Source organism: Castor canadensis, unplaced genomic scaffold, assembly GCF_047511655.1.
Source record: "Castor canadensis unplaced genomic scaffold, mCasCan1.hap1v2 HAP1_SCAFFOLD_66, whole genome shotgun sequence".
NCBI lineage: Eukaryota > Metazoa > Chordata > Mammalia > Rodentia > Castoridae > Castor > Castor canadensis.
Genome location: NW_027395332.1, coordinates 76,601 through 91,944, shown reverse-complemented (window position 1 = coordinate 91,944; position 15,344 = coordinate 76,601). Strand labels below are relative to the sequence as shown.

The 15,344-nt window shown below is 43.9% G+C and overlaps 1 pseudogene; it reads right to left on the bottom strand.

Annotated features, from left to right (window-relative positions):
* The window catches only part of LOC109679534 (GRB2-associated-binding protein 2-like), a 42,663-nt pseudogene that overhangs the window by 964 nt on the left and 26,355 nt on the right, over positions 1 to 15,344 (bottom strand).

Below are 15,344 nucleotides of genomic sequence, written 5' to 3'. Positions count from 1 at the left end.
TCACCATCAGCAGTCCACCACAAACACTTCTTAAGCTGTAAGATTCCACCCTGGGCCTTTGAAAAGTTCCTGTCCTTCTCATCATGCAAATTGCATTTAGTGTGTGGGAAAACATTACATACTAAATCTCTATGTCCACTATCGGGGGCATGGGGTGTCATGATGTGAGCTCCAAAGGTCTTGGGAAGCCTTGCCCCTTGGCATTGCCATTTGCAGTCCACCTGAGAAATGTGGTTCCTCAGCTTGGCTGTATCTTCTGCCTGAGGCTTTCCTTGGCAGTTGATTCATTTTTTCCTGGCATCTCCAACATCATGGGTCTCCACTGTGGCTTAGGCTTCACACTCATAGCTTTCCTTACACATCACCCTCTTAGGGACTGGCCTCATGGAGTTCAACCCTGCCATACAATGCCTGGTTTCCAGGCCTGCCTTTGAAATCTGAGTGGAAGCCTCCATGACTCTGCAACTCTTGCATTCTGTATGCCTGCCAAACCAACAGCATGTGGGCCATGGCCAGGTCGGCTGTCAGCTCAAGCAGTAGACGGGTCCCCTTCATCCACTGCTGCAGCTGCATCTGAAGCCTGGGTTCCTGGATGTGGGGAATGCTTCTCTAGCAAGCCCTCTGCAAGCAGAGTGTTCTGTTGCACTCTTCTCAAGCAACCTTCCAAATGAGCAAAACCTCTGCACCCTTAAACCAGGGATGGGTGGAGTCCATCAATTCCCATGATGACCTGAAGGCATCTTTCTGATCATTCTAGTGGAAATTATTGGATTTCTTTAAAGGCACTGATCTGGGGTTTTTTTCTTCATTTTTTTATTCTTTTTTACAATGTTTGGGTCATTTCTCCCCCCTTGGCACTGATCTTTTTAAAGGACACTTTCCTTGTCCATCCTTTTCAATATGTTCCTTTCCTCAACAAACTGCATGTTTTTCAAATCCTTCTGCTCTACTTTCTGCTCACAATTATCAATGTAAATCATTTACAATATAAATTATAAATGTAAATTTTCAGTGTAAATGAAGCCAGAAATATCTATGTCACCGTGTTAATGCTTGGCTGCCTCGAAATTTCTGTCCCCAGATTAATTAGTCCAGTTCCTTTAAACTAAGCCTTCTACAATTCTTAGGGCATGTACAAAATGTAGTAAAGTTCTTTGCCACAATGTCATAAGTGGTCTCAAATGCAACTCTCAATAGAGTCCCCATTTCCCTCTGACCTCATGAGTGGTCCTTACTGTCCATATTCCTAAGTGTTCTGTTCTGAGATCAAACCAGAAAGTGCCCTTTAATCTCTGTATATGCATTCTGGACTTCCCTAGCCTCTATCTCCAAACATTTCCAAATTCCTCCACAAAATGCCATTAGGTAGCTGTTCATTGCTGTGACAAAGAACCCAACATAAATGGCGTAAAAGAAGAACAATTATTTGGGCTCATGGTTTCAGGGCTTTCAGTCCATCATGGTGCAGAGGGTGTGGCGAAGCAGAATAGCTCACATCATGGCAACCAGGAAGGAGGGAGAGAGAGAGGGGAGAAGAGGTCGGGTGGAGAGAGGGAGGGAGGAAGGCAGAGAGAAAGACAATGAATGGATGGATGAATGAGACAATGAAAACACACGCGTCTGTGCTCTTCTCTTTCTCCTTTTTCCCTACTTATTCCATCCAGGCCCCTCGCTTATGGGATGATGCCACCCACTGAGGGCAAATCACCCTCCCTTAGTTAACCCTCTCTGGAGACACCCTCCCAGATGCACGGAGGGTGTGCTTTGTTGATCTCCTAGGCATTTCTCAATCCCAAGCTGATAATCAAGATTAGCCATCACAAACAGGGCTGGGAGGAGATCACGATGGCCAGGGAAACAGTTCGGATTTCAAGACCATAGAGTCAAGTGGTGAGGAAAAAACACAGGCAAGGCCTAGGGTGCCTGAGGGCCATCTGGGACCTTCAATTTTTCAGCTCTGATTTGACCAAGGCACTTTCTGAACCTCTGACTGCACATGTGCAGAATGGTGATTAAAAACATGCTGTGAAGGTTGTTTCTGAATCCAACTGTGGTACATCCAGTGTGTGGATATTCAAACAGTATTGGTCTTTATCCTCCTCACACTCCTAGATAGCTGTGATAAGCAGGGTTGGTCTTCTCTGCACCCTCAACAGACACCATCAAGCCCTTCTCACTGCTGAGTTGCCACTGTGTGCAGACCACAGTATCATGTTTGCACTCAAAGGCTGTAAGGTTGTGGAATGAGCCCTGCAGAGGGTCAGAAGTCCTGTCAGCATAAATAAGCTAGGTAATGTGCTGCTGCTTGTTAAGTTTGAAAGAGCCATTAGAACTTAAAACACACTTCTTCTACCACACACTATGGTTTGTTGAGAGGCAGCCACAGGGGGAAATATCTATTTTCAAAACCTAAAAATCTATATGAAATAAATTTTCTGTTTGGGAGCTGTATTCAGGATAGAGTAAGTCTTTATATATATTTTTAAATACAGGATTTAAGAAGTAAAGAGTAAGTGGTAAAGAGTTGTCAGAGGGCACTGCACAGTTTCAAGGGCTGCGCTAGACAGGCTCCCTCAGCACCCCCTCCCCAGGTGGTCTCAGGATTTCTAAGGTCCATCTACAAGCTTTAACCTTTACAAGAGTGGTTTTACTCTCTGTAGGTGCTTTGGGGAATTGAAAGGGGAGTTGTAACAAAGTAGGAATCCAGGTCCTCTTTGTATTTTTCACCTTTCTACATTATGACTCTTCATAGGATTCTATTTGGATTTAGAAAACAAGTCAGTAATTTACAGCCATGATTACCAGGTACAACTCGAAGAAGCAACAGCTGTTCCTGGAGGGTCATACCTTGGACTCATGGCACCTCTGCCTCACAGCTCGTGGAGCTCACTATTTACAGAAGTGGCACAAAGAAGAAGGGAGGCAGACATGCAGGCCACATGTCCCCTGATGGCTGGGTGCTCCATTTCAGGCCTGAAGCCCAACCAGGCTTCTGGGGTCTCTGCATTCCTTCTCCATTCTGCACACCAGTCCAACAGCTATGGAAAGTTATGGTGACCTACTTTATGTTATTTAAGAGCAGGTGCAGCCTCACCGGACTGAGCTCAGCTTCTGCTACCAGTGCTCCCAGGCCCTCATGGCTGGAGACTCAAGATTCCTTCTGACCCCTCTTGCTTCTCCTGAAGATCATCCTGGCATTTCCTTAAGTCAGATCTGGAAATTCTCTTCTGAGAATATTTTCATTTAATTCCTTCTTGAAGGATCTTTTTGCAGGAAGTATCCTTCTAGGTTGACAGAGGCTTTTTTCCTTCCTTCCTTTAAATTCAAGTGTGTTCCATTATCACATAGAGTGTTGCTTTAACAAGGACTTTAGAATCTGTCTGATCATTCCAACATCTGGATTATGCCTTCCACTGAGAGTTGGTTCTATTTTGTTGGTTTTCTGTGTGTGGAGATTTTGGGTAATGTAGTGAATGCTGTCGATGTTATATTGCGCAGGTTCTCCATTCTGTTACAATCCTCCAGAGGAGAGGTGAGCATTCTTATTTCTGTAAGAAGTCAGTCTGGTTAGGTTAAGACAACAAGCTCTCTCTCTAAGTCAGAGTGTTCCCTAAGTGTGGAAGTCCTGAACACACAGCTCAGGCTACTGACTCACACCTGTGTGGCTTTGGGGGAGCCTGGAACATGATGGTATCACACACAGAGTAGGCAGACCTTCCTCCAACTTTCCCCCCTGGGATGCTCACTCCTTTCCAGCCTTCCTGGGCTCCTTTCCTGATGTCTGCACCTTGAAAGATGGGGTTTGCATGAGAACATTAGCCACTTGCTCCCCTCTGCCTTGTGATGGGACACCACCTGGGGGCAATTCAGGAGAGACAGAAAATGCACCCTATAGGTTCTGCAAGTGTTCTTCTTCTACAATATGCCATTTTTGATCTACTGTTCAGTCTTCAAGAGACTACACTATGGATTTTGTTCAGAGTCCTCCATGGAATCAGGGAAGATTTTATAGAGATGCTGCCACTGGAGCAGAGCTGGGTGGGGTATTGAAGTTGCTGGTATTCATACTGACCAAGTAGGATCTGCAGAAGAGCCACACAGCACCACTTGTAGTTGATCAGACTGGTGGCCTCTTCAGTCAGAAGGAGCATTCCAACCAGAGCCTCAGGACTTTCATGCACACAGTGGTTTTCAGACCCTAATGTTAAGTACTTATCTAGAACTGTGATGCCAAGACCTATCCCTCTACACCCAGTAGTCCCACACATGCTGGCAGGAGATGTGGCACAAGGATAATCAGAGACAAGCACTGAAGATCCACAGCTGTGCACCTAGTGTTACCATTTACACTCCTTAGTCAGCTTTGACTTAGGAATTCCAATGCTGGAGATGAAGAGACTGGAGACAGGGAGGTTAAGAGAGTGCTCTATGATCACAAAGGAAGTGGAAGGACCTGAATTTGGATCCAAACCTGACTGATCCCAAAGCCACCACTATCTGGATCTCTGTGATTTGAGAATCAGGGACCATTTTCAGTTGTGTGGCTGAGGTCAGTGGCCTTTACTGGATTAAGTGGCCTTGACTGGCTCACCCTCTCTGCTGAGAACTCACTTCACGTGTGAATGGTTGGACAACCAACCTTCACAGAACAAGGTATCAGGCTGCCTCAGGAGATGGGTCCTGAGGCAGTCTCAAGGTCTGAACTAGGCAAGTGCTTGCAATTCCAGTTACTTAGAAGGCCAGAGCAGGAGGATCCAAGTTTGAAGCTTGCCTGGGTAACCTAACAAGCCCCCATCTCAAAAAATAAAAAAAAACAAACCAACCAAAAAACAATGGGGTCAAACCCTCTGCTGTGATGCCCAGTGACTCCCAGACCACGAGGCTGAGCCACGTTGTCAAGAAAGCACAGGCTACAGGAATGAGGGCCCCGGTCTGTCCTGTCCTGGCCAGTGTTAGCCGTGAGTCTAGCTCTTGCAGCTGTGACGAGGTACTTGCCCACGTCTACATCTGTGTTTGACTGGCTCAAGTGAGGTTATGTATGAAAATGTCTTCGTGGACATCATGAGGTGATGTATTAACATGAGCACGTCTCTGTTTGCAACAATTTTCCTAACACAGATTAGGTATTTCTGAATTAATTAAGGACCATGATTCGTGGTATTCTGACTGTGGAGCAAGTGGGAACCAGCTCCGGCAAGGCCGACTGTTTGCACACACGATGGGAGCAACAGGTGATGGGGATACACACGTTCTCACCTGTAGAGAGCTGGTGGGGTTAGGAAAATCCAGGCCATTGTCATAGAGCTGAGTCCTTACTGCAGAACTTTCTGTGATGATGGAAGGGTTCCTCTGTGATGGGGCCCTGAATACATGGGATGTGACTGACACAACCAAGGAGCTGGCTTTTAAATTTCACTTAGTTCTACCTAATTTAAAGTTGAATAGCTCATGTGGATAGTAGCTTCCAGAAGGAATGGCACAGCTCCAGAGCAAAACTGAGATGATTTTGGATGGTAGGAGATTTCTCTGGGACCAAAATGTCACTGTCAGTGAGACAGACACCTCCAGTAGCTATGGTTACATAAGCAAAACACAGAACAACCATTTTGCTGTAGATTTAAGAATCCCTTGTCTTTGGGATGATAAAGCAGAGGCTTAGAAGCCACAGACCCTAAACATGGTCACCAGCAGGTGGCCACAGAAGACCCCTACCTTGTACTTTCTGCTCTCTCACTCCAATAATCATGCAATTTGAGGTACTCCCCAGATGCTGTGGAGGACCAGGTGTGATGCACGCTGGACACAGGTGGATCAGACATGAACAAGGTGAGAAGTCCACAGCATAACAGAGCCCAGGGCTTCCGTTCTTGGAGAAGAGGTTCAGTGGAGCTGCTGAGCTCAGCTGGAGAAGAGCTGGGACCCAGACCGGCTAAGGACACATTTCTGAGTGAGCCTGCAAATGAAAAGGAGACAGAAGTCCTTATCCTAAGGTGGGTTGTCAGACAAGGGCAAATGCTAAGTGCAGAGGAAGCAACTACCACTGCTTTCTCTCCTCCCACATCCGTGCTCCTGCTCTGCACTCCCAGAGCAGAGGGGGTTGAAGTGGTGTCACTCCCAGTCCCAAAGGCAATCCTGACCCTGGCGAGCTCAGTCCCTGGAGCTGTGACTACTACCACCTGCCTTCTCTTCTGTTAAAGGCTTATCAGTAAAGCCTTGGACCAGGCTCTATATGTGCAACCAGATCCCCCTGCCTGATATTCAAGCCCCTAGGGACAGTAAAGCCTTGGACTGGGATCTACTGCATGTGTGACTGGCTCCTCTTGCTTCATCTTCCAGGTCCCCTGAGAACAGCTATGCTCACTCATGCTCCCCACCCCCAAAATCAAAGTAAACCCCACAAATATGATATAAAATCTTGCTTTACTCAGAATTGTTTTTCTTTCATGAGCATCATCCCTGGATCCCTTTGGGAACAGAAGTCTATCAGGAGGTACCTGTTTCCTCTAGGCTGAGATCAATATTCAGATTCAATTTCCCTCCTATTGTGGTTTTGAACCTGCAGGCTTTAGGCTAGACACGTTTGGATGGAATATGGAAGGAACTAAAGGGTGGCAGAAGAATAAAAATTCCAGCAATGGCAAAAAGAATTTAAAAAAACAACTGGGCGTGGAGGCATATACCTGTCCCTCCACTCAGAGAGCTGAGGCAGGAGGGTTGCTTGAGTTCAGGAGTTTAGGGCCAGACTGGGAAACACAGTAAGACACGAAATCTTAAAAAATTCTTTCATGAAAAGACAGAAAGACTCCACTTGCAGCAAAACTAGCTAAAAGCAAAAAAAGAAAAAAAAAACAAGAAGGTTGTTGATGGATCCCTATGAAACCCTTAAAAAAGGAAAAAGAAACAGAAAAAGGGAGCATCTTCTGGGGAAGAGCCTCACATGAAGGAATCTCAGAGACTGAGGAGTGCAAGGGACTCCCCTCTAGATTCCCAATGAACAGTCCTTTGGAGAATATCACCTTGACCTGAGGTAGCCATGATGCACAAACAGAGAAGCTGAAACAGAGGGGGAAACAGAAAGTACTGTGTCCACTTCACAACAGAAACGGAGTCTCTGACTGACCATGGTGGCTCACACCTGTAATTCTCGCTACTCAAAAGGAGAAACCGAGGCCAGCCAGGCAAGCACAAGACCCTGTCTGAAAACAAACTAACAGCAAAAGGACTGGAGGCATGGCTCAAGTAGTACAGTGCTTGCCTAGCAAGTTCAAGGCCCTGAGTTCAGTTCCCAGTACTGTCAAAGAAAAAAAAAGTCAAGAATCTGATCACCAATTTTCTCACATAACCAGAGTGGTGACGTGGACTTGGGCAGCCTCCCCCTCCCCAGCACGTGAGCAGCACAGGCTGACAGGGTGTGTAGGCTGACAGAACGTGTGAATGAATAACCTGAGAAGGAGCAAATGAATCTTCCCACCAATGAAAGCAAGCCCAGAAAATGTGGATTCCACACTTTCGTTGTGCTTAACCCCTACTCAGTAAGAGCAAGGACTCAACAACATCCTCAAATATGTGAGTGCTCGAAAAGGCATCTGCACCACAGTAACTTTCCTGCATCTCAAGGATGTGTTTGCACTGCTGTGAATACTTCCGACCCCTGAGGAAACAATTCAATTAAAAGCAACTTGCTTTCTGGCTACTTTCCTCCTGCTCAGACCTATTTCCTAAAAAGATGAGGTACTTCTTGGGCACATTTCTCACATTTATAAAGACTCTGAGGTTGGTAGGTGTGTGGAGTTTTTCTGCTGCCTTTTTTTTTTTTTTTTGCAGTACTTTTAGCCACTCCACCCTCCCTTTTTGTGTTACATATTTTCAAGATAGGGACTTTCGAACTATTTTCCCAGACTGGCTTTGAACCGTTATCTTCCTGATCTGTGCCTCCTAAGCAGCTAGGATTACAGGTGTGAGCCACTAGCACAGGCTCTGCTGCCTTTTAATCCTCTTCTTATTTCAAAATGAAGAGGAGAAACAAAATAAAATCTATGAAACCTATAAGGAAAGATTGAACCAAACAACTTAAGAGAAGATGGGGCTCACTATTTTTCTCCAAGGAAGATAAACAGCACAGAGCTCAGAGTGGGTGCCACTCCAGGCACATCTGCTTACACTATTTGCAAGGCCTGAAGTGTAAGGGACACAGACCTCTGTTCAACAGTTCACAGGAACTGGCAGCACAGTGGTGAAGCCAGTGTGGCCCTCTACACATGACACCCTTGAGATCGGCTGGCCTCACATTTATTTGTGAAGCAGCTCGTAAGTCCAATGGCTTCCAAACCTGGTTGGTTCATCTGAGGGACTTTTTTTTAACTGAGATAAAATTCATCTACTGTAAATGTGTTTATTTCAAAGTGCAACATTCACTGGTTTTCAGTCTATTCACACAGGTGTGTAATAGCCATTATTATCCAATTCTAGAATTTTTCACCCTTCGAAAGAGAAATCCTGTCATCATTAGCAGTCATCCCATTCCCCAGCCCACCACCATTCCTCTTTCTGTCTCTATGGATTGGCCTGTTCTGAGCATGGCTCACCAAACCCTAACACAAGTCACCGCTTCCTCCTCTCACCTACCTTCTCCCAGGCAAATGGATTATCTACCCACAGTAGTTATAAAGAACCCCAGACAAACAAGAAGAGGATAAAGCTCACCAATCACGTCAATGCCTTTAAAAGGCATGGAACTGCTGGCCAAGGATGGAATGGAAAAGGTGGGATGGACAGGCAGAGAAGGACCAGAGGGGAGCATCCAAGAAAAACGTTCCCAACTAGGGCCAGCAAGTGGCTGGTAGGAAAGAACTAATGGAAGGGAGAATGACAGAAGATTGTGAAGGTGGTGTCAAGGGCCCTGGGAAGCATCAAGAATTCCTTTTGATTCATGATAGCCTACATTTCTTGCTTTTCATTGGAGCATAATTAGGGCCAGGGTCTCTCTAATATTTAACCAACCCCTTTTTCCTATTACCCTGTGATACCTCTGCCAAGGAGGAAGGGTGAGCCAGAGCTGCTCTCCCCACCTCAACCCTATGTGGTCTGCCTACCTGTGCTCCCCATGTCCTGTCTGAAGCCACAGATCTGGCAGATGCTTTGAACCCAATTATTCATGTCCTCTTTTGTCTCAGCTACAAGGTAAAAGGTGCGCTCTGTGGTCTGGATGTCAAACACAAAACCAGCCGGCAGCCTCATGTTATGGAGGGTCACTCCTGCATCCATCCGCTCACACAGGCTCAGGTTGATACTTCTCAGGGGCTTCTTGGACTGATCATTTTTGTAGTATTCCAGAACATCTGGGTCATCACAAGTCTGGCCACGCCGCAGGATAAACCACCGTTTCCTCCAGGCCTAGATCCCACCAGCAAGATATAAGGGAGGGGGAATTAATTAGTCATTTCAAAGCTTTTGAAAGGCTGCAAGTTAGGGATAGAGGCTGCACATGGTCTCCATCCTCCTTCCAGATTTCCCTAGTGTCAGAAATGGAGGATAATTTCAGAATGCACATTAGCACAGCATCGCTGGCAAAAGATCTTATTTTGTAAAATAAGAGGTGGCACCCCACACTTCAGGTCAGGACAGTGACTGAAGACCCAGCACCTCACAGCAACCATCTACTCAGGCAGGAATAGAGATCCATGTACACTGTACTTTTAGGCACGGTAGAACTTGCCAAGACATGAGGTCTTAGTCTACAGATAGGGACACCCCTCCTCTAAGACACGTTGAGATGAAAAAGAAGTCACAAAATGAGTATGAAAAACTCAAGTTTCCCTTCTTTTAGTACAATGCACTATATGCCAATTCATGATTCCTTGAGGAATTGTAAAGAAACCTCTGAGAAACCTCAGCACGTTTTTCCCTGTCTGCTTCACTGCTGTGTCCCTTGTACTTACAGTGGTTCCTCATACACAGTAAATGGTCCATATAATGAGGGCTTGCACATAGTAAGCAGTCCATATGTATTGCTGACAATAAAGTCCTCACAGCATTTCACACTTTAGAACCTAACACTTCACTGAGTGAATAAAGTCTACAGTAGTAGGTTCTACTACTGCAGAACCTAAAACTTGATTGCATGACCCTTGTGCTCTATTTTACATTCCATCTCTGAAGAGGACTGAGGAACCCACACACAGACCTGAAAGAAATTTAGCACACACAGACCTGTGGGGTGAGTGTATGCTTTACCACTGTCTTGTTGTGTAACTTTTGATTAAGTCTTTAACTTTTGGGATCTGTCCTCATGCATACAATGAAAATCACTAGTACCCACCTACCTTATTGGGGTTTTCTCATGCCAAATCCCCAAAGCATACTGTATACAACACCAAAGCACGGCAAACGCCAAGATGCTGACAGCTTTCACAATTTCTTAGATCCGAGGGAAACTACTCTCTTAATCTTACCCCTTTTCACTGTCTCCTTTTCTAAGTTTGTTTCTGTGATCTATCACCATCAGCATCCCTTGCTACTTTCTCCATTCCTCATATGTGGCAGAACCACAACCCCAGCTCAGTCAAAGTCTCTTCCTGTTGTCACTTACCTGTGCACACCTGGTACATCATAAAACCATGCAAGCATCTCATCAAGTGGGCCTCACACTGCCCAACAGAGTCCCAAGGCACTGACCAAGGCCAACGTTGACTCCTGGTCTGTGGTCAAAGACTCAGAACTTCTCTCCATAAACCTCCAGCACCTCTGCTCTGTTGTCCTTTATTTCATGAGAAAACACAAGCAAACTAAGAGTTCACACATGGTCCACCATTACCTGGCCAATGACCCTGTGTCTGAACCATGCACAGACACTCACCCAACCAATGCCAACCTTCTACCTATCCCACTTTCATCTTCAGAGCATTGTCTGTCCAACTGCTCTTCCCCTTGGGATGTGGTCTTTTTCTTCCCTAACAGGCTCCTTGATTTCAAGATGCCAATTCTCCTTTATTAGAAAAAACTAGAAGCTGAGGTGACAACACATTCCATGGGTGGCCTAGCTTTTCCGTACTTTTCACATTGAAAACTGAAGACCCTGTCCTCTCCTCCCTTTCTTTTTTTGAAAGGCTGTTCTCTGCAGTACTACTGACCCCCAAAGCTGCCATGTGGGAACTCAGCTCATGGATTCGCTTGACCTCAGCACTAGGAGCCTAAGAACAAAATGAAGATGGAAGTGAAGAAAGTAAAGTACTATTTACTTGTAGTCCTCTAAGGTCTTATCTACTGGGAAAGCCATTTGAATGACTATAGAGTTTTCATAAGAAACAGGAGGGCAGGAGGAAGTGGCATAAAATTTTCAGGTTCTGGAAAGAAAAGAACTGTCAACCCAGACTTCTAAATCCTCTGTATCCAGAGATGTTCCCAGGTAAAGGAAAGCAGAGATTCTGTTGCAGGCTAACCTAACCTAAAAGAATGCAAAGGCAATTCTCTGAGTAGAAAAGAACAATGGGAGGAAGACTGAGACATCAACAAGGAAATCAGTGCACAACAGACACAAATATAAATAAACACCATAGGCTTTCCTTTTCTAGTTGAGTCTTCTGAATTGTTTGATGATTGAAGCAAAAATTATAGCACTATCTGATGTAGAGAAAATATACAAGACAATTATACATGGAGGAGGGCAAAGGAACACAAAGGGAGGCAAAGTGTCTATGCCTCTGTCAAACTGTCAAATGATGACAGGGACAGACTGTTGTACATACAAGGTGACATCTGAGAAGCTGCTGAAATGCTGTACAGAGAGTTCCACTCAGAACAATTAATTCAAAATAAAATTCTAACAAATGTCCAAGAAACCCTCAGAAAGAAAAAAAGTGAAAACAGAAACAAAAAATCTATAAACAAAAGCAGACTTAAGCTGTAACATATAATTATATTAAATGTAAATTGTCTAAAACACACCAATTAGACAGAAGTTAGCAGAATAAATTTAAATCAGGACTCAACTGTCTGCTGTGTACATGAAACATCGAATTCGAGAAAACAGGTTGAAAGAAAAAGAGGGAATATGATGCATCCTGTGAACACTGATAAAAGGAAATGGCTAATTTTCAGATGTAGGCTACTGCATCAACTAGCAAATAGACCTCAGAGCAAAGAAAATTACTATGAGAAACTCAGAGGGTTATCATATAATGGAAAAAAGGTCAGGCCTCCAAGAAGACATTGTATTCCCAACACACACGCACCAAACGACTGAGTTCAAAAATACATAAAGCAAAATGGACAGATCCTCAGCTGTAGCTGGAGACGCCAACACCTGCCTCTCAACAACTGAGAGAAGAGCTGGACAGAAATTTGACCGGCTGTAGAATTCCACAACACCATCAGTCAAAAGAACATTTTAGGACATTTTGCCCAATGAAGGCAAAATAAACAATCCAGTACCCTGGAACATAAAGCAAAACAGGCTTGTACAAAAAAATAAAACTCTACAAACTCAAAACAGTTAAAATACGCAGTTTTTCCTAATCCCACAACATAATCAAAATGAAATCAGTCCAGAAAGACAACAGGAAAACCTTCCAATATTTGGAAATGAAACAACACACTTCCAAGTACTCCAGGTGTCAGAGAAGAAATAACACGACACACCAAAGCAAAGAAGAAATTAAAATGCAACTTTACAAAATTTATGGAGATAATGAAAGTAGAGCACAAATTTATAACGTATAATGAAAATTAGAGAAGAAAAGTCTCAAATCAAAAATCTAGAAAAACAAAATCAAAAGAAATCTAATGCAAGCACAAGAAAGTATGCAATAAAGTGCAAAGATAAGTGAAATTAAAAACAGAGAAACAACAGAGAAGATAAATGAACCAAACAGCTGGTTCTTGAAAAGAGCAACAAAACTGACAAACCTCTAGCAAGCCTGACAAACAGAAGACACAAGCTACTGGTACAAGAATGAAGCCAAAGCCCAGTGCAGGAGGCTCAGCCTGTAATCCTAGCTACTCAGGAGGCAGAGATCAGGAGAATCGTGGTTCAAAGTCAACCCAGGCTAATAGTTTGTGAGACCCTAACTCAAAAACACCCATCAAGAAAAGCACTGGTGGAGTTGCTCAACATGTAATACCTGAGTTCAAACCTAAGAGTATGATGTCAGATGTGGTGGCGCACATCTGTGATCCAGCACTCAGGAGGTGAGGCAGAGGGATCACTGGTCTGAGGCCAACCTGGGTTACCTAGCAAGACTTGGTCTCAAAAACAGGGCAGACCCTGCAGATACTGTGAGGAAAATAGGGACTGCAACTCTACACACATATATTTAATGACTTAGATGAAATAGAATTATCTCTTAAAAATATAAACTGACGTAATTCACCCAATATGAAATAGGTAATTTAAATAGCCATGTAATTAATACAGAAATTGAATAATCTAAAAAAACTCTCTAGAAAAAAATCCAGGCCCAGATGGTTTCATTTGCACAGTTCTATAAACTATTCAGTGACTTACACCAATTGTACCCAATCTCTTCAAGAAAATAGGACAGGAGGGACCACATCCCAGTTCAATATTCTTTTGGTGCTAGTGGGATTTAAACTCAGGGCTTCACACTTGCTAAGCAGGCAAACTGTCACATGGGCCATGCCTCCTGCCCTTTTTGTTCTAGTTATTTTGGTGACAGGGTCTCACTTTCTGTCCAGGCTAGCCTTGGCCTCGATCCTCCTATTTTACTCTGTCTGCTGTATCTTGGATGACCGGTGCACCACTGTACCCAGCTGTTAGTTGACATAGGGTCTCCTAAAGTTTTGCTTGGGCTGGCCTGGAGCCCTGTCCTCCTGATCTCTGGCTCTCAAGTAGCTAAGATTACAGGCACAAGGTTAGTTCAATTTTTGAAAGTAGTATTACCTTGAAACTAAAAACAAATAATGACAGTGTAAACAAAAAAATCTACAGAACTATATTCCCCGTGAAGAAAGGCACAAAAATTGTTAATAAAGTATTCCTAAACAGATTTCAGCAATACACACACTATGTACTATAACTAACCAGGTTTCATTCCAGAGGCTCAAGTTTGTTTCATTATTTGAAAATCAAGCATTATGTCAACTGAAACAAAACAGGAACTCAACAAGATTCAAATCAATTCATAATAAAATACACTCAGAAAAAAGAGGAACAACTTCCTCAACTGATAAAGAACAGATACAAAAACCCCACAGCTGACCTTATGCTGATGGTGGAAGACTGAAAGCTTTCTCCTGAGATTGGAACCTAGCCCAAGATGTTCACTTTCAACACTGTTCTTCAACATCTAGGAGGTAAGAAGGCATGAAAAGGAAACAAGGCATACAGATTAGACAGGAAAACATAAAACCACCCCTATATGCAAATGACAGCTTCTCTACATACAAAAATTCCAAAGAATCCTCCCCCCATTAAAATCCTAGAACAAGCAGATTCTTTAACATCACAAGAAATAAGTCAAACAAAACCCAGCAGCTTACATTTTACTTTAAGATAAAAACACAGAAATAATTGATTTCCACACCTTAGCATGAACCCAAAGACTCTGAAAGTTGTCTTTGCAACTTCTAGAAAGCAAGGAATGAAATCAGTCATGGTGGTGAATGCCTGAATAGCTGTAATTCCAACTACTCAGGAGGCTGGGGCAGGAGATCCAACCCCAAAGGAATGAACTACTGATCAGGTGGAAAGACAGCAAAACATGAAAACATGTTGAAGAGGATTTGAATGGTGAAAACTATAGAAGGCTGATGAAAGAAATCAAGAAGACAAACATGAAATAATTGCATGGATTATGAGACTCAGCATAGTAAAGATGCCATTTTTCTCCAAAGTGATACACAGGTTTAATGCAGTTCCTACCAAAATCCCATCAAGACATTTTAGACATAAACTGATTATTGCAGCCCAGTGTGGTGGTACAGGTCTATAATCCCAGCACTGGGTAGGCCAAGGCAAGAGGACAAAGAGTTTGAGGCCAACCTAGGATACACAGCAAGAGTTTGCTTCTAAAAAACCCCGGTTTTGTAAGAGGTGTATTCAAAAACCAAAGAAGTAGAATAGCTGAACATTGTGAAAAACAATAAACCACAGGCCTCCGTCTCCCAGATTTCAACTCATGACATGGCAATAGTTATCCAGCCTGAGCAGCACAGACAGAGGGCAGACACATGGGACGGGGACCAGAGCACGACACCCAGAAAGAACCCACAGAAATATGCATGGCTGATTTTTGACAGTTTTTGAGCAATTTGATGGAAGGAAAGCCTCGTCAACAAGGGTGCTGGAGCAACTGGTATCATCCATTGCAGAAAAGCAAAGAGCTTCC